Source organism: Euprymna scolopes, chromosome 14, assembly GCF_053919585.1.
Source record: "Euprymna scolopes isolate OS-2025 chromosome 14, ASM5391958v1, whole genome shotgun sequence".
In the NCBI taxonomy this organism is placed as follows: domain Eukaryota; kingdom Metazoa; phylum Mollusca; class Cephalopoda; order Sepiida; family Sepiolidae; genus Euprymna; species Euprymna scolopes.
Genome location: NC_136495.1, coordinates 92,957,324 through 92,976,858, shown reverse-complemented (window position 1 = coordinate 92,976,858; position 19,535 = coordinate 92,957,324). Strand labels below are relative to the sequence as shown.

General features: G+C 31.6%; 1 protein-coding gene across 1 annotated transcript in view; it reads left to right on the top strand.

The window, feature by feature from the left end:
• Window positions 1-4,604: 4,604 nt before the first annotated feature.
• Window positions 4,605-19,535, top strand: part of LOC145293162 (nuclear pore complex protein Nup50-like) — a 720,593-nt gene continuing 705,662 nt past the window's right edge. The window contains exon 1 of the mRNA XM_080139613.1: window positions 4,605-5,158. The gene's annotated coding sequence lies outside the window, so the exon portion shown is untranslated. The remainder of the gene's footprint in view (window positions 5,159-19,535) is intronic.

The window sequence follows — 19,535 nt, the reverse complement described above, 5'->3', positions numbered from 1 at the left end:
TCTCAAACCTTGCTGTTGCAGAAGTTACATTTTTTTTATTTTTAATTCTTTTATATAAAATAGAAATGCATTTCGTCTGTTATATAGATTAAAGTACTTATTTCAACTATTAAAACTGTTATATAGATTAAAGTACTTATTTCAACTATTAAAACTGTTATATAGATTAAAGTACTTATTTCAACTATTAAAACTGTTATATAGATTAAAGTACTTATTTCAACTATTAAAACTGTTATATAGATTAAAGTACTTATTTCAACTATTAAAACTGTTATATAGATTAAAGTACTTATTTCAACTATTAAAACTGTTATATAGATTAAAGTACTTATTTCAGGGAAAATGATGGAGTTACATTGTTTTAATAATTCATTCAACCACTGAAAAAACGGACTAACTCTTAAAATAAAATTTAATCACATTCAAACAATGAACTATTAAAATTGTACTCATCAAAATTTATTGATATTCATTGATAACATCCACATGTTTTGATTTACTGTTTTCTATTGATGTAAATAGACAAGTTTACCATTGGATGATTGGCGTAAGAATATATTTATGGGACTATCTGCAGTGTGCACACAATCTATCTTTTTCTCACTTTAGTCAGTTGGAGTTTCAAGATTGTACTAGATGGATGTTCTGTTGTTGGCTCTTCCAACTCATCAACGATAGAATAAAATCTACAAAAATGCATGGTAGCCATTCTAGGAAAGATGAACTCTTGGCTTTTTTTTTAGTCCTTTTTCAGCACTGCCAAAATCAAAGGTTGGTTGGTTGGTTGGTTGTTTTGTTTTACGACATATCAACCCTTTTCAGGTTATTTAATGCCGAATCTGGTGATTTTGAAGAACAATTTTTTAATATAGTATATTTGTTTTTTAAGTCATATTCTATTTAAGCCATAGTTGGGACTCTAACAGGTGCTACCACTCTGGGTCAGAGTGGACCTGAGAGCAATGGCAATTAAAGGGTGGCTCCACACTCCCTAAGGCCTGCAAGCTGGGGCCTCACCATCGGATATAGTTTAAGGTCATATCCAGGGCCGCAAAATCAAAATCAATCTCGTCTGCTTATTTTATCTACGAGTTGAATGAAGTTTCTATCTAATTATTTTGAATATTCCTGTGGTCACTAAACCAAAAAGAAAAAAAAGCAAGAGGTTTGGCAAATATGTTGTCACATTGACAACTAACCTGAAAAAAAAAAAAATAGCAGAAAGAGGGATTTGAACAAACATAGGCAAAAAAGAGAGAATTGCTTCTGATTCACACCTTTTATGTTGATGACGACATGGCTAAATCAACGAATAATTGACCACCTTGTTGTCATGTGTATCTGAGAGCCTTCATGCATTAGGAAAAAGATAACTCCAACATTGAAAGAGAAACAAAAAATCTCATTGTTTTAATCTCTCTCTCTCTCTCTTTCTTTCTCTCTCTCTCTCTCTAATATATGTATATATATATATATATATATATATATATATATATATATATATATATATATATACTATTTGTTTTTACATAAGAAATACTATGTTGCTACACAGTCATGAGCATGTTTCGGTCAGCTAGACTAGAGATCTTTACATGTGATACAGCTTAGGCAAAACTTTGCTTTCATATAAGCTGTATCGCCTAAAGAGGTCTCTAATTACTAATAGCTAGCTGACCGAAACATGTTCATGACTGTGTAGCAACGTATTACTGCTTATGTAAAAACAAATAGAAACTTCACCTTGCCCTACTTCAGTATTGAGCACTATTGTATTAACCTCGTTGAACTTCATTGGTTACTTTACATCTGGAAAATAATAACCTTAGTTTATACACACACACACACACACACACACACACACACAGATATATATATATATATATATATATATATATATATATATATATATATATATATAAAGCAAAGTTGTGTGTAAATGTGTCACAACATCACAGTGGTTGATTTAAAGCCAGACTAATAACAGATTTGGAACCAACGTCTGCAATTAAATATCATTACTGATGTGAGAAGTTCCTAAACTCTTAAAATATTCATCAAAAATTAAAAGTATAACAAAAGATAACATTAAAAACACATTCTATCATTTTTAGCATTCCTTTTCTGACTGACCAAACAACATATAATAATCAAATAAATAAACATTTGTATTATTTGCATTCTACAGACTACTGTTCTCATCTTGAGTGTTATTTTCATGTTTCGGTCTATGTAACTTTCGACCTTCTTCCGGTCTATCTTGTCAAACTCAGGAATCTCTCTGTCACAAGAACTCATGGCATAGTGGATAAAGTATTTGATATATTCAGTTGTAATCTTCTAGAAGTTGAAGGTTCAATCATCAGTGAGAGCGACATTCAAAATACAATTGTGAATTACTTAGGACTTTTACCCAGTCATGCCAGATGAAACGAGAGCATGCTGCTCCAGTGAATTAAATAAAGGACTTTGTTCGAAATTCCATGCCGATTCTCAAGTTCGACAGAGATTCCCTGAGTTCAACAAAATGCACCTGAAAAAGAAACATTGTGAAAATCACTCAAGATGAGAATAGTAGTCTGAAGAATTGAAATAATATGAATAATCAATCATCATCTCAAAATTCAGATATATATTAAAGTAATGAGTTCATTTGAACTGCTCTTTGGTTTATATGATTAAAACAGTCAAGCTTTATATTCGACACATTGCTGCCAAAACCTTGCTACTCCAAATATCGAAGCTATGCTGTCAAAACTCAACTCCAAATCTCAGTGCTCTTCTATCAAAAACTCAACTCCAAAACTCGATACGATTTTTTTTTATTGTTTTTTTCTTCATTCTTTTTGTCTACACAGAAGCCTACAGACTCCAGATTCGGTGTAGATGGACGTCTGCGGTCCCGATTTAAATGGGAAAATAGCGTGATGTGGAACTGTGGGGTTGTCGAAGGAAGTGCATGTTTCATCTCACGTTTAGGTGTCACCAATTTGTAGTGGTTCAGAAGTTTAAGTAAAATTAAATTTCCTCGCCCCAAACAAAATAATAAAAAAAAGGAATGAAACAAAACGACACCTCCTTATGATTTAAATGCACTGCATTTATTTTTAACAAAAACAATAAGGTGACTAAACAAAGGTCCGATCAGTGAAAGTTCTTTCGAAGTCATTATCATTAAAAGGTTAGGCGAAAGTCCTGTGTGGAATTAATGAGGTTAAAGTCCTGTGTGAAAATAAAAAGAGTAATTTAAAGTTTGAGTTTATCTGGCGAAGTTCACCTTACTTAAAGAGTCCCATGAGGGAAGTAATTTGTGAGGAAAGTGATTTAAAAAATTTTAATTTAAAAAATGTACGGAATGAATGCATGTGTGCATAAGTGATTTTTGAGTGTCATGTGTATGATGGTGTTGGCGATATTGGCAGCGACGATGTTGTGAACACGAGAGGCATGTTCTTGTGTCGTCGAAGCAAGAAGAAAGGTCTGTCCGTAGAAGACTGTGTGATGCGTTTTATACATTTCTGGCCGGCTCCAGAACACGATTGCTCCTGCTGATATTTTGGCTTTTGGAAAAGCGTTAAAAAGAGAATCTTCTTAATTTTTTCATTGGTTACTTGTGTCACATGATGCTGTCTTCAATTACGTTGTCCAAAAATATGTTCATTTTACTTTTGTTGTTTTGAGAAAAGTGTGTAGGCATATTTAAAATTGTGCCGTTGCTAACAAAACTTATTTTTGTGTGCAAAATGCGCGGGGAAAAGTGAAATGAATAAATACTCGTTTTATTTGCGCATGAGCGTGTGTGTGTGTGTGTGTGTGTGTGTGTGTGTGTGTGTGAGTAACTGCACACACCTGTGTCATTTTTACCGTGCATTTTTTAAAACCATAATTCTGTATTATTATTATTAAAAAATGTTTCGTCTTTAAGGAAATTATTTTTCATATCAGTTTTACCTTTTTCTACATTTTTAGTTGACCCTCCCTCTCAATCAATTAATGTGTTTGGTATATTTTCGAACATTTTAACGTTCTTTTATCCCAAAGCTCCCCACGAAGGCGGATAAATGTGGAGGATGTTGTCCAACTCCCTGAAAGGACACAAATAAAAATTGCCTCATTCAAGAGGATTTCGGTAAATGTTTACGACGTGCCCCAGCGTATTATAAACACTCCATGTTAAGAACGGCTTTCGGAATAAACACCCCCATAACCCCGAAAGCCGTTCTTAACATGGGGAGGTTGGGGGTGTTTATTCCGAAAGCCTTTTTTTAACATGGCTTGTTTATACTACATCGGGGCAGGTCGTAAAAAAATACCAGGATTTCTCCTCCCCTGACCGATGACAGAAAATATACTACACTTCGAATTATTTATTTGCAAAAATGGTAAACAGTTAAAAAAAAAAAAAATTTTTATTAGGCACAAGGCCATCAAAAATGTTGGAAAATAAGGAGCGGTGGATGGTCATCTCCTGTTCATTCTTTAATTTGACTCATTTTGTTTCGTCCGAGTACTTTCATCATTTATCCATTATTGTCACTTCATTCAGCTGTCACTAGAATACCACATTTACTCTATGCATTGCTACTTATCCCCATCAGTTTCATTTATAAAAAAGTTTACTTGTTTTCGTTTGAAATATTGCTTGCTTCTCACTTGAACGTCTTTTTATTTATTATTTTAACGCTATTACTATAAGTTTCGGTTGAGAACATAACTATTTTATTTTGTTGTTTTATTTAAAACATGACTTTAAAAGCGTAATGAGAATTAATTTAACTTTTGTTTTCTCTCATTCTTTACCAACGGTAAATTTAACAACAAAACAAAAATATACAACTAATACAAGCAAAAAAAAAAAAAAATTAAAAAAAAGCTGGTAGAGAAAGCGCAGAGCGCAGCAAAAGCGCAGCTGTTCGTCCTTCGATGGTTGCAGTGACAGGGAAAAAACTATAAGAAAGTTCATCAAGTGCGAACTCTCCCAAGTTTAGGAAAGGGGAGATAACTCTGCTGACATTCACAAACGAAGGTAGAAAGAAACGCGCCTTTCAAACCTTTACGAAACAATTACTTTGTGTGTAAATTGAAGAAACAGTGGTTTCTACTTATTTTTTTATTATATTTTGAAGTACTTTCATAAACTCGTGGAGCGTGAGACGTGAGTAGAATATTTTCTCTTTTGTTGAAGAAAAACAAATAATGTAAACAACTCGAAATAAATACCAGCTTTAAAGAAATTTTAAATTCCCTCTCCTTTTTTTGTGGTTGAAAACATGTTTTTCAATGCGTCAACAAGGGTTAATTTACTTTTGTTGAACATAAATATTTAAGATTCCCTTCGTCAAGAAAAAATATTAAATTCAAATTTATATTTACTTTAACGTGACTGAAACTGATTCAGATTTTTTGTCGTAATTTAAACCAACAAAAACTTGTTACTGTCAATTTTTTTTCCGAATTAATTAACCACCCACGTGTTACTTTTGAACTTTGCTGAAATTGTAAATTAAATTTTCAGTACTTATGCACTTTTGTTACCGTGCTGAAATAATAAAGTTATTATTTAGAAAGCCATTCTGAACATTGGGAGAGGAGGGTGTTTTGTAATTATTCTGTACTTTCACCTAACAATTTAATAATGAAAAAGGGTGCTTAATGCACTTACTGGTCCGTGTTATTTTTTAAATCGTATTTCCAAGTTTAATTAAAGTTTTATGTTTTTTTTTATTCACTTGTAAGGTTAAAGTACAGAATATGTACAAAACACCCTCCCCTCCCCATGTTAAGAATAGCTTTTTAAATAATAACGTTATTATTTCAGCACGGATCAATAAGTGCATGTGACTGCATGAGTACCAAAAAAAAAAAAAAAAAAGATATTATAAAACTTGAAAATACTATTAAAAAAATATCACGGTAACAAAATACCCAAAAGTGCATAAGCACAAAATTTTCATTCATTAAATCAAATTTTTTGTTTAAACAGATGAAGATACGATATTACGTAAAAGCAGCAATTGAACTTTAAACATTTTAAAAGGTTAAATCCAGGATGAATGGAAGGACTTTATTGATACTCCCTTTTAACTCCCAAATGTTTTATCTTTTTTCTTCATGACTGACGGCAGTTGTTTATTAGTTAGAAAACCTTTCTATTTTTTAAGTGAATTTTATCTTTTCCTTAAAAAACAAAACAATGATAGAGAAACGCTAAGCAGTTAAAACAAGCCTTAGCCGTTAAGGTGCTAATGCACTTACTGATCCGCGCTATTTTTTAAATCGTATTTCCACGTTTAATTAAAGTTTTCTGATGTTTTTTTGTTTTTTTTTATTCAATTGTAAGGTTAAAGAGTAGAATAGGTACAAAACACCCTCCCCATGTTAAGAATGGCTTAACGTTATTATTTCAGCACGGATCACTCTGCATGAGTACTGCCGTTAAGTGAAAGAAAGGGTCAATAATTTCTCCACTTTGACATTGCACTTTGTAAAGCAGCAGTCACGGCTGCTGGTGCTGCAGTTGCTGCTTTCAAACAAATATCCACGTTACTCTACTTTTAGCAACTGACATTCGTCGGTTGACATTTTCAGGTACTTCTACAGTTTATCGCCGAAAATTGAGACGCCATTTTTTTCGGGCACCTGTTGTGAAAATCAGAGGGAGAAATCAGTATTTTAATGTATGACCGAAGTAGGAAATAAAAAAAATTACGGTGCTAGTGCACTAGAGACTGCTTAAAGTCACCACAGAATTACCCCACCCTATATGTAACACGATGTAACTTTATTATAAATTAATATTATCAGTATAACTTTTGTACCATTTAAAAGAAGGGCAAAATAAACCAGTAATAATTAAAAAAAATTTTTTTCATCGAACGAAAATAATGAAATTGCGAGACGAAAATCGTGTTTACATGATTGGCGCTTTAAAATAACGTTCCCATGTAGTAGATATTCCGAATGTGAAAACATACTCGTATTTAATAAATCTAGCAAAAATCAACTAATGGTTAGATTTTCGTGAAATTTTCGATGCTTATCCATTTTAGAATGAAATTGCATATAAAATGCAGTTTTCGTAAAATATACGAGGGGAAATATTTTTTTATTGCGTGTCCCCCCCCTAGTTATTTTTTTCGAAATTCAAACAAAATATATTTAAATCTATCGAATTTTGTATTTATTATGAAACATAAGAGTTCAAATAAGTAAAAAATATTTATTTAAAAAAAAATTTAAATACACATATTGAACAAAAATTTACCTTGAAGTTGCAATTAAAAAATTGATATAAACTTAATAGTTTTTTTTTTTTTTAAATAGCGTTTTTTTCGAATTAATATATACTATAATCAGTTGAATTGCCAAGAAAAAGAAACCTCGTAAACATTAATTAATTTTTAAGATTAAAACGATTAAAATTCCATTATTTCAAAATGTTCCGTTACAACATAGATTTTTAATTGTTGAATTTTTTTTTTAAATATTAAGTTTTAATATAAACATGACTGACTCTTGTCAGCTATTTTATCGCCAGATTAAAACCAATTTGAAAATATTATTGCACAAATATCAGCATTTTGTAGCCCCCACCCTCATATTTGGTTTGTCTCTTTTTTACCGAACAAAATATGGAACCCCGTATGTAACCAAAAGAATAGACACCGCCAAAAATGGCCGAAAAATCAAGTTGTTGTTGTTTTTTAAAACGAAATTACATTCATTAAAATCCATTATTTCTGAGTAACTTTTTTTTTTTCCCAGAAAGATGAAACCCTGAATTTTATCATACAGAAAGCAGAATAATGTAAAACTTTTTCTATTTTTAATCAAATTTTAAATGTTAAAATTTCCCCAAAAGTTAACAATTGACATTTTTTGTCTTGCACAAAAAACGTATATAAATAGTTAAAACTAAAAGGTTTTTGAAAGAATTAATGGTACTAGTGCAGAGAGTGATCCGGACGTAAATAATAACGTTATTATTTAAAAAGCCATTCTTAATATGGGGAGGGGTGGTGTTTTGTACCTATTCTATACTTTAACCTTACAGTTGAATAAAAAAAACATATCATAAAACTTTAATTAAATTTGAAAATACGATTTAAAAAAATAACGCGGATCAGCAGATCACTCTCTGCACTAGCACCGAATTAATTTGTTTATTTCTTGTCTAAGATTTAGGGTGATTTTCTATGAGAATATGCAAAAATATTATAATATAAGTACCTGGATTTCAAATAATTCCACTTATTCATATAGGCAACCAGTTACTTCGCGTCGATTTGAGACAATGTTTACATTTGTACTTGATAAAAAGCAAACTACCGAAGACCAAACAGGCCAAAAAAAAAACTTATTTTTCAGTGACGAAAATTTCAATGTATTATTAACGCTGAGGCTGGCCAGTACCAGATGGGTGACCATTTGTATGAGTTTGGTTTTTAATGTGTATGTGTGTGGGGATCAGGCTCCCCAAAATGGGGGTGGGCAATTTAAAGCAGAATAAAAAAAATTATTTCAGCGCGTTTGGTCCACCGTAGTCGAAAGGTGGCAAACGTTTTCAAACGTGATCGAAAAATGATATTTTTAACACAAAGGGCACAATATTTATCGATTTTTTTTTTTTTTTTTTTTTTTTTTTTTTGTATGGATTCTTCAAAGCATTCCCTATTTAATAATGGTCATGCATTATTCGGCTCGCTAAAAAAAAATTAATTTATTTATCAAAGATTTTAAAATGGCTTTTTTCGTATAAATTTTTTTTATTTTGCTTAACTTAAATTAATTATTTTACTTAACATATTTACTGAATTTCACACTTCAAAACTCAAAAGCGGAATAATTAAACACAATCGAATTTATGATATTCAGACGTCAAAATAAGGTATGCAAACAAGTTTTTTTTTTTTTTTTTTAATCTATAATCCTGTCCCTTACAACAAGACAATATGTTTTGTTCAGTTTCAGATGATTATTTTAAGCATATTTGGAATCCCGTCAAAACAAGGGGGGGGTGTTGTAAGCAATATATATATATATATATATATATATATATATATATATATATATATATATATATATAAATATCGTTTATGAAAAATAAGTACACTGTTATAAAGTTCATTCTTCTCTTAATAATCTCTGAAAATTTCGTATTGATTGAATAATTACCTGATTTTTGGTAGATTTTTAAAAAGACGGTCCATCAAAAAGTACTTACCTGCCCCCCCCCTCAGTTTTCGCGGTGCCTACAAAAGAACATTCAGTAAAACCGTATTTCATATTTAATATACAAATGTTTATAATATTATTAATCATTAAACTGTGTAAATCTTAAAACCTAACAAAATTATAACAAAGATTAATCAGAGAGGCGGTAGCACTCTCTATATAGGGATGGCCCGTACACGCCTATATACGCCTACAAAACAGAACTATTCAAATCTCAACTAAAATCAAGTTATAAGTTTCAAAAAGCACATATTCTTACAGAGAAGCGTCTTACGAATCCAGCGAGTGTCAGAACGTCGGTTAAAATGTCAAAAGAGAGCAAAAAAAAAAAAGGGGTACAAAAATGGCCAATTGTTCTTCTTTCTTTTGAGACGATGTATCTTGGTGTACGAACGGTCTCTGACAACAGTTCAAGCATCAATCGACTGCTCTTTACACGGAGAAGTGCAGTGACCCATCGCTTTTTAGCTAACTCCATAATTAAATAAGATTATGTGTAATAACAAGTTTTAAACACTATATACCCAATGTAGACAGACCACTTCGAACACGGAACTTCTCTCAAAAGGGACAGCTCCAAATAATACACCGGATGCTCACAGACGTTCCAGTTTGCCAGTGGCCTATATTTCTTGGACGCTGAATATTTGAGGTGAACGTTAAGGTTTTTTCTTTAAACGGTAACCCACCAGCGTTAATGAAACCACGAAATCTTTATCTCAGTTGATCAAAATTGTTATAAGAGTAACCTATCAGCAAGTACGACGTCAAAAAACAATGTTATAAAAACAAATAATGCTTCAGATTTTGGACTGTAAAATATGTACAAAATGTCAATGCTGTGACCCGGATTCGAACCTAGGTTAGCACGGCCACAACGTGGGGTCCTAACCTCTAGACGATCACGGCTAACACTGACGTCTGTCGCTCTTGGCAGAAAGACACATGACTACTGTCAAACTATTGAAAAATAAGGAGGAAACTTGAAATTCTCACGCATGCGCAAAAATACACTATAGCAACCATTGTTAAATGCAGCTGAATCTCTTCGCTCGCTAAAAACAGTAGATCAGACCAGTTCTTCTAAGAACTCACCAAACGCCAAAGGAAATAAGTTAAATTAACCGCAAAAGAAACTGCAAGAAAGTCATCTTCTAAGAACTCACTGGAAGCTGACCAAAAAGAATCAAAATCCAAGCCCTAGCCACAAAAATAACTAGATATTGTGGCTACTATACACAATCTACTAATAAAAACAAGTAAGTTTTCTAAAATAAACTACAATAAATTAACCAAGTAACCTCACACTGTCACTGATTAGGACTTCATATAAAGATAACAACTACACTATTGGTGTATATACCGTTCCACACTTTAACTATTGGTGACGGGGCAGTATCTCAATTCTACGAGAGTTGTCTTGCTATAAGATAAGTGATATTATAGTAAGATACACATAAATGTTATATGTTTACATTTAATAAAAAATGCCAAAGTCAGCACGTAGTAAAAAAGCTCAGAGAAATATAGACTATGAAAAAAACAAAGTCAAGGTATTATCTGAGCAAAAAGAATATCAGAAAAATGCTGAAATGATAAAAATTAAGTATCATGCAAATCCTGAGGCAAAGAAGGCTACCTCACGTGCTGACTCAAAAGCACGATATAACAGGGATCCCGAGGGGAAAAAAACTGCCTCACGTGCTCTTCATAACAAAGAACCAGAAAAAAAGAAGGCTGCCTCACGTGCTGACTCAAAAGCACGGTATAACAGGGATTCTGAGGAGAAAAAAGCTGCCTCACGTGCTCTTTATAACAAAGAACCAGAAAAAAAGGCTGCCTCACGTGCTCTTTATAACAAAGAACCAGAAAAAAAGAAGGCTGCCTCACGTGCTGACTCAAAAGCACGGTATAGCAGGGATCCCAAGAGGAAAAAAGCTGCCTCATGCACAAACTATTATAAATATAAATATCAAAAACTGCCAAAACGCCAAAGAATGAACCAAGAAAAATTTAATAGTGAAGGTATGAACATTTTAGAACTTTATAATACTCTAACTGTTTTATCAGAGAGGCGGTAGCACTCTCTATGTAATATAGAACCGATGGAGGACCAAGAGGCAACTCCTAAGGCCCAAAACCCAAAGACCTAAAACCCAGCAGGAAGCGACCTGCTACTAATGGAGGCGGCAATGAGCCGCCTCCTTAAAAGACAATACTATCATGAATGTAAGTTTAAAAATAAGACTGTAAGTAAAAATACTAATTAACAAGAATAAAAAAGCATTGGAAATGCAAAAGGATATAGGGATGGTATGCCAAAAAGTATACAAACAAGATAGCTATGAATGGCTAGGCACATGGAAATAGAATTGCATCCAAAGTATAGCCCTATAGCTTTTTACAACCGTAATGATGGCACGGAATGAAGATTGGAGAAAAGCTATAGGGCTATACTTTGGATGCAATTCTATTTCCATGTGCCTAGCCATTCATAGCTATCTTGTTTGTATACTTTTTGGCATACCATCCCTATATCCTTTTGCATTTCCAATACTTTTTTATTCTTGTTATTAATTGCAGTTTGAAGAAGATAAACAAAGGTTTTAAAAAAATCATTAAGTCGCTTCTGCTTTTCCATAGTTCGTATAGTTAACACAAATTAACATGATGGAAACATGCGGTCCAATCCTCACAATCGTTTGGCAGTCCCTCTAGTGCACTTACTGATCCGCGCTATTTTTTAAATCGTATTTCCAAGTTTAATTAAAGTTTTATGTTTTTTATTCAATTGTAAGGTTAAACTATAGAATAGGTACCCCCCCCCCATGTTAAAAATGGCTTTTTAAATAATGTTATTATTTCAGCACGGATCAATAAGTGCACTAGTACCAAAATTACAAAATTGTTTTATTCAAATTATGTTTTCTTACGCAGACTTCATTAAATGTCTTTACAAATATATTTTGATAGATTTTTATACAATAAATGTTTTAGTTTTCAAACGGTGCTCGCCCAGTTTAAATATGAATGTCATTTTCATTTTCTGTTTATATATGTACGTTTCATGAAAAGTTTTCCCGTTTGCATTAATTAAATCAAAACAATTACAGATATATTCCCTTTCACTTTCTTTATTTACTTTTTTTCATAATTCTTTCCGGAAGTAATTAATATCTAGTTTAATTTTTTTGTTATCTATTTCCTACTTTGGCCATAGTTTAAAATTTTGCTTTTGCAATTTTATCTCAAGAGTCATATTCTGTTATATGAATATATTTTTTTATTATTGGAAACAAAAAAATCTGTTTAAACTTCATATCATATTTGATACCGAGAAAAAAAAATCAAGAAAAATTGTTTATTTTATTTTTTAACATAATGATATTAATTTTATGTCCAATTTTATTTACAACTTTAAACTAATGCTTTAAAAATAACAGGATTTATATAACTATCTTTTAATTATTTGATCTTTTCATCTTTAAAAAATGTTGAAAATTTTCTCGACCTACATTTATTTTTTTTAGTATTCATGACATGAAATATAGGGGTGGGGGTAAGGTTATTTAATAATAAATAAATATAAAAAATGTTTTAGAGTTTTAGGAAAATATGACTATTTGATTTTTGCTAGATTTTAAAATATTCCTTCCCCCTTTTGGATGTGATAATCAATTCAGACATGTTAAATTCACATCACACCTTAATTTTGGAATAAATTTTTGAGTAAGCCAGATACTAAAACAGTTAAGTTCTGGTAAAAATTTCGACGACCTAGCAGTCTTCAAGATTAGTTGATGAGGGTTGGAAACACCAAGTATGCTTTTTTATTAGAAGCCGTTTTATAAGAAACCAGTAATAGGATGGTAAAAATCTTAAACTTCTAGTACTATCTCAAGACAATAATTTTGATTTAGAAATTTGAGAAACTTTTTAACTCTCAAAAGACTATGGGCAGTTATTTTGACCCAACTTCTTGAACTTTTGTTTATATTTTCCTGAAAACGTGATTTTTTTTTTTTTTTTTTTTTTTTTTTTTTGCTCTGATTTCTATATAGCTTCCTGAATATTTCTAATATATCATAACGTGTCAAAAAATTATAAATTTACTAAATATATTTTACCCAGCGATGTCCTTGAGAGTAACCCCTATCAATTTTTTCAGAAATTCCAAAATAATAAAAGTGGCCTAAAATGATCAAAATACAAAATTTTATTGCTTTTCATGATGCAATACTTAAAACTATGTAGAATCTATCTGAAAATATAAAAATGTTAATTAGAGTAAGAAAACTTGATGAAAAAAAAATCGGTTTTCCTGAAAATCACTGCACATCACCAAAATGTCAAACACTGCTAATCTTTGTTGAGATCTGATCTAAGAAGGTTAAGGAATGCAAAGGATATAAAATTGTTTCAATTGTGTTTTGTGGGGTTTATACACATTTTAAAATTCTGGGAGACTTTGCAGAAAACTTTCAATTTTTAATACAGGATGAAATTCAAAGTTATCATTGGAGCAAGAAATATTGCACCCTGCACTCAGTAGTGATTTACTATCAAGATTCTGATCAGCAGCTAAAGCACATTTCATTGTGTTTTATTTCCGATGACAACACCCATGACATTGCATTCGTGTATCAAACTCAGACACTAACTGTTCACTTAAGTGAGTTTGATACACGATTATTACCACACATGAACAAATGATGGCTGTGGAGCTCGATATAAAAGCTTCAAGAATTTCATCAATTTATGCTTGCATAAGGAGGACTTTGGTATTGAAGGTGAGTGGGTTTTCTTCGCCACCAGTCATGGAAAATCCTCTTGTGATGAAATTGATGGTTCAGTAAAACGCGATGTGGCTAAGTGGTCACTCCAACGCCCTCTTAATAATCAAATCTTTGATTATAAAGCTATGCTTGCTATCTGCCATCCATTTCTTTGCATGGAGAAGATGAAAGTCGTCTGAAGCAAGGTTTTTCAGTGCCAGGAACCAGAGCTAGTCACCTTTTTGTACCATTGTCAACATCACAAATTGGCCATAAGTTGTCCAGTGTGGATTAACTATATATTGATATTCATGACTAACTTGCCATCAATTCTTTATATCTCTGACATCACACCAATCTGATTTATACCTGTATTTATAACTCTTTCTGGTGGGTTGGTATCGTGAATGAAATAAATGCAGAGGAAGGTGATGTAACTGTCAAGTTTATATGTCTCCATGGACCACGCAAGACATGCAGTTGACTGCAGATTGATGATACATGGTTTGTTCCCATCAAGAAAATTCTTTGTGTTGTATCCTCAACAACATATATTGGAAGGACATATACAATAACCAAGAATATCAAAAAACCATTTCTGTATCCCGGTAGCATAAAGAACCCAGCAGCATGTAAATGTTGAATGCTGACTTTGGTTGTGAAATCCACTATTTTCTGAATACCATTTCATTGCAACTGTTTTATCTTTAATGGACGCTTCTTTGAAGATGAAATTTATGGAAATTGGCATGAATGGCCACTCCCCTGATTTAACCATATACAGATCGTAACTGGTTACTTCCCATTAAGGTATTTCTCATGGAATAGTTAAAGTTTGTTTTTGTGTATGAAGTAGTTTGGTCGCTCAGAGGGGCCTAGCTAAAACAAACAGCCCTTATCAAACTTGCCATGTTTTGTATAAGAAAAGGAAACAAAGAGGATTCAAAAAGGCAGAAAATGAGTGTACATAAGTTTTTGAATGGTCTCAAGACTTTTGAAAAAGTTTTTACTTTCAACAATGTGAGTGAACAAAACAAGAACTTTTAACCATTTTTGGTCAAGACACAATTTAATGTGTGAGAATAAATATACAGAGAAAGCCTGTGATGCGAATTCAACACTTGTCTAAATTGATTATCACATCCAATAGGGGGAGGGAATGTTTTTCATTATCATCAAAAATATACCCGACTTGCAACAGAAACTGTGAGTGAACAAAACAAGAACTTTTAACCATTTTTGGCCCAGAGACAAGTTATTATGTCTAAAAATAATATATGAAAAAAGCAATGTGTTACCATGCCAGCCACACCCTTTTTTTTTTTATTCGATTTTGGAGCACATGTGGAAAAATCAAAAAACCTTAATATCTCTATAAAGCTTCATTTTGGAGAAAATCTGATGCCATTTTTGGATTCCTTGGGTCAAAAATCTTACCTAGGTGAATTTTCAGGGCCATGCAACCTTTCAATCAGAAAATATTTAAAGAAATGACATCACAAAATTGTCGCCCAGCTGTCACATCATGCGACTAATGCCAAAACAAAAATATGCTCTAAATTGGAAACCGCTTGGAGTTATATGCTCAAATTTTCAGGATTTCTTAGTTCGTATATAGTGCAAATTATAGCCAAATCTATGGATATGGGTGTCAAGCCCTGGATGATTTGACACAGAATGACCCTAAAAAAATTCTATTTGGAAATAAATATATAAAGTTTTAGTTTATACATTTCTGGACATATGTTTGTTTGACTTAGTTTTTAAATAAAAATAAATATTACTTTTTAAAAATATTATACAAAACACTTTCTCACAGAAATAATAAACTTGAAACATTCTTTCTATTCAAAATAATTTTTAATGGAATTTAATAAATTTAAAAGAAAGAAATAAACAAATGTTTACTATTGACCCCCGATATCGAAAACTAAAGATTTCTACAAAATGTATGAATAATACTGTGGAAAGTTTCATTTATTAAAAAAAAAAACAGACTATAAAAATTTATTTTTTAACATGTTTGAAAGTTAAAAAAATCTGAACATTGTTTGCTGTATTATCAAGAAATAAGAATTGTAAAACAATTAATTTGAAAATGAGTGCATTTTAACTTAAAATTAAATTCGCATGTGAATTAATAATAAAAATAAAACTTTCCCAACATAAAATAATCCCTTTTAATTTTACATGTCCAAATGTAAAATAATAATGTCTTGAGAATAGTGAGTGTAGAAGCAATTTGAAGTGCATTTTATGTAGTTTTGTAGCAGCCAATGTTTACACCTCGGCATCCAAAATCAAAATGGATAAATTTGTTTGTATACACATAATCTGTGCATGGACTATACCGAATAAAAACAAATAATTATATTTTTAATCATCAGAAAACTGTCTGAATTTGTTTGAAATGGTCTTTCTGGGAGCCACCTAATTCCTTTAAAAAGCCAGATTTTTCTTCAATAAAACCGAGTCTGTGGATTGGTATTGCTGGGTGTCCCTCTATTGGATGCTTCCCTCTGCGAAATTTCTCACTACTCACATACACAAACATGAACGAACATGTAGACACACATAACTCATGACCTCATTATCGTCTGACAATCTGTATAAACTTTATTCATTGAAATATTTCCAACATTTCTCACTGAACTCTCTTACTAATACAAAATCAAATAAACATTGACTTTTGTAAACACATTTCATTAATTATAATTTAATTAAGCAAAGAAATTTTGATAACGATTTTCCGATCCATATAACGCAAGGTTTCATTCAGTTGATTCAGACTTCAGTATCTCAGTTAATGAATCCCTCCTTGTTTTTACAAGAACTCTAAAAATATCCACAAACTTTCTATGTTTTTTTTATTACTGTAAACTTCTCTTTTAAAGATATAAAATAATATATAATATATAAACTGTTTTAAGGATATAAAATGATATATAATATATAAACTGTTTTAAAGATATAAAATATATTTTGTGAATATATGCCTTCTGAATTCACTATTTTGTTTTGTTTGTCATATAATGTCTCTCATATTCTCACATGGAATTATAAACCCTGCAAACCCTTTACACTGAAAATATTTCTCAGAATTAGACTCATCCCTAAAATACTTCTCCCATTATAAAATGCCTTAAAATAATATTCTAAAACTTGTGTGGAACACATCTATAAAGTTTTGCCACCACATTATTATTTTTTTTTAATTTCTTTTATGTAATCGATGAACAAAATACCTTGTGCACCCAAAATATGAAGGTCAAAAGTTTGTTTGCTGATGTTTTCATCTTTGTTAACTTTGGACGGCTTTTACCTGCTTCTATCCACTCAGCTAATTACTGATTTGACTCCAGGATTCATCCATTGTCACATATTGAAGCAGTTGCAAACTGAATCATCACCACATTATTCTTGATCGACTGTGAACATTTTGAACACGGTTTTCTCATGTAAAGTGGTGAATCTTCAATTCCTACTTCACGTGACTTCAATCTATGATCAACCAAAACAAGTTTGTGGACAATTGCTGAATGTGGATAACTTGAGTGTTCCACAGAATTTGTATCTCTACAACTGCATTTGAAGTCAATATACCAGCTCTTAAGCACTGTTCTGATGGAGCAGAGTCTACATAACAATTGTCAAGCCATGTCTTTGCTTGAACAATAATTTTTCCTGTCAGAAAGCAATGCTATCAACAAAAGAAATTCAGATTTTTCCATCATTTTGAAAATTTTGGGAAGGCTAAGTGTATTTTAGTGTGAGTTTTGCACCAAATGTAGAGATAAAAAGGTTTTGCTAAATGTTGATGACCCCTCCCTCTAATTTCATTTCTTTAGAAGATTGAATTTTACAAAAAAAAATATATCCTTATTCTTTCTAGAGCAATTCTGAGAAAGAATGTATCAGCTTTGTTAGTGTGTCTTGTATAGTTTCAGACTTTTAGGGAGATCTATATGCACATAGATAACTGCCCTTTATATAATTAGCATTAAAAGTTGATTTTTTTTTTCATTTTAGATAATTATTTTATCAACTTGTATGAAAAGAGCTCTGTAAAAGATGCTTAAAACCGTTTGAATTATGCAAATACCAGCAGTAGTTCAAGTTATGAGAATTTTAAGTGCCAAAATTGAAACTTTTCTGTGGACATTTTTCTTTAGAAAAAGTGGGCTAAATTACGGACCTTAACATTTCCAGAAATTCGGTAATTTCGCCACCATTTATTTATTTTTTAAGCTATTCTCATGAAACTTGGCACTTTTATGTAAAATTGTGTGCTCTTTCTGATTATGCAGTCACATCTGATGTATCTCTTGCCATGAATCATAAATTCAGATGTACAAATTTCAATTTTTTTTAAACTGGCACATGGTATCATACAGTGGGTGTCTATTTATGAACAAAACTAAGTATTATAGTGGTATTTAAATATAGCTTTATTGAGAGTAGGCATTTTCCTGCCTCCTCCCCAAAGGAGAGCTTAATCTTGAGTGTAGCCATTGAATGCTTAAAGAGCATTCATGGCCGGTATTTATTACTCCCCTCAAAGAAAAAAAAAATGAGTAGATATGAATTAATCTCAGAAATAAATCAAAAAACCTTTTTACTTTAAAAACTGATCATTATAAAATATTAGAAAAATAAGAATAAAAAAGGTAATATGTGTTAAGTTGGATGCAAAACGACATAGGATTCCTGATTTATTTCTGAGCAATTTCAAATCTTTCTGGTTGTGTGTATGTATATATGTATGTGTATAGTTGCAAAAGTAATTTTTTAGCAAAATTATTGTTGAGGAAAAGCAGCATGGTAGTTTTTTTTTTTTTTTTAATTTATTAAAGTAGGTTCAGTTTGTCTTCATGATTTATTTTTCTGATTTCACTTGAACTCGGCTTTCATGTTAGTCTCGAGGTGACTTTGGAACCAGCTTCATACTTTTGTCATTGTTTCCTGACTTAAGTTTCTAATAGCTCTAGTGATTTTGGTCTTGTCTTTCGTATTGCAGCTAGATCTGTTTGTCTGATCTACCTTACAAAAAAGTCAAGATGGTTGCAGTCAGATGAGCTAGGAGGCTAGATTTCGGATGAAGTATGATCAATAAAGTTTTGACACCCAGGTCAAGTTGGAATGTTTCTGGCTACGTCTTTGGATACGGCCGTGAGCCATCTATTTTTGAAGTTAATTTTCTGATCTTGGAAAAAGTTTCTCATCATAGAAGAATGGTAGCATGTCTGCTTCCAATTAGTGTTTTAACTTGTTAATCATCTTTTTGCATGTTTCAGTTGCTTTACTTGCTTGATAGAAATTGTCCTTTCCTTATGAAGTATAGCAGATATCCTCATTAACTACCAACTTAATGACCTTTTAATCTATGCCTTTCTCCCTTGCAATGACATGCAGTGACTTGTTGTATTTATGATCTTCTGAATTTTAGTGATAAACTTTATCATTCTGATGATATTTGATCATCAATCATGCATTTTCCTTTCTGATATCACCTCATAATTGAAT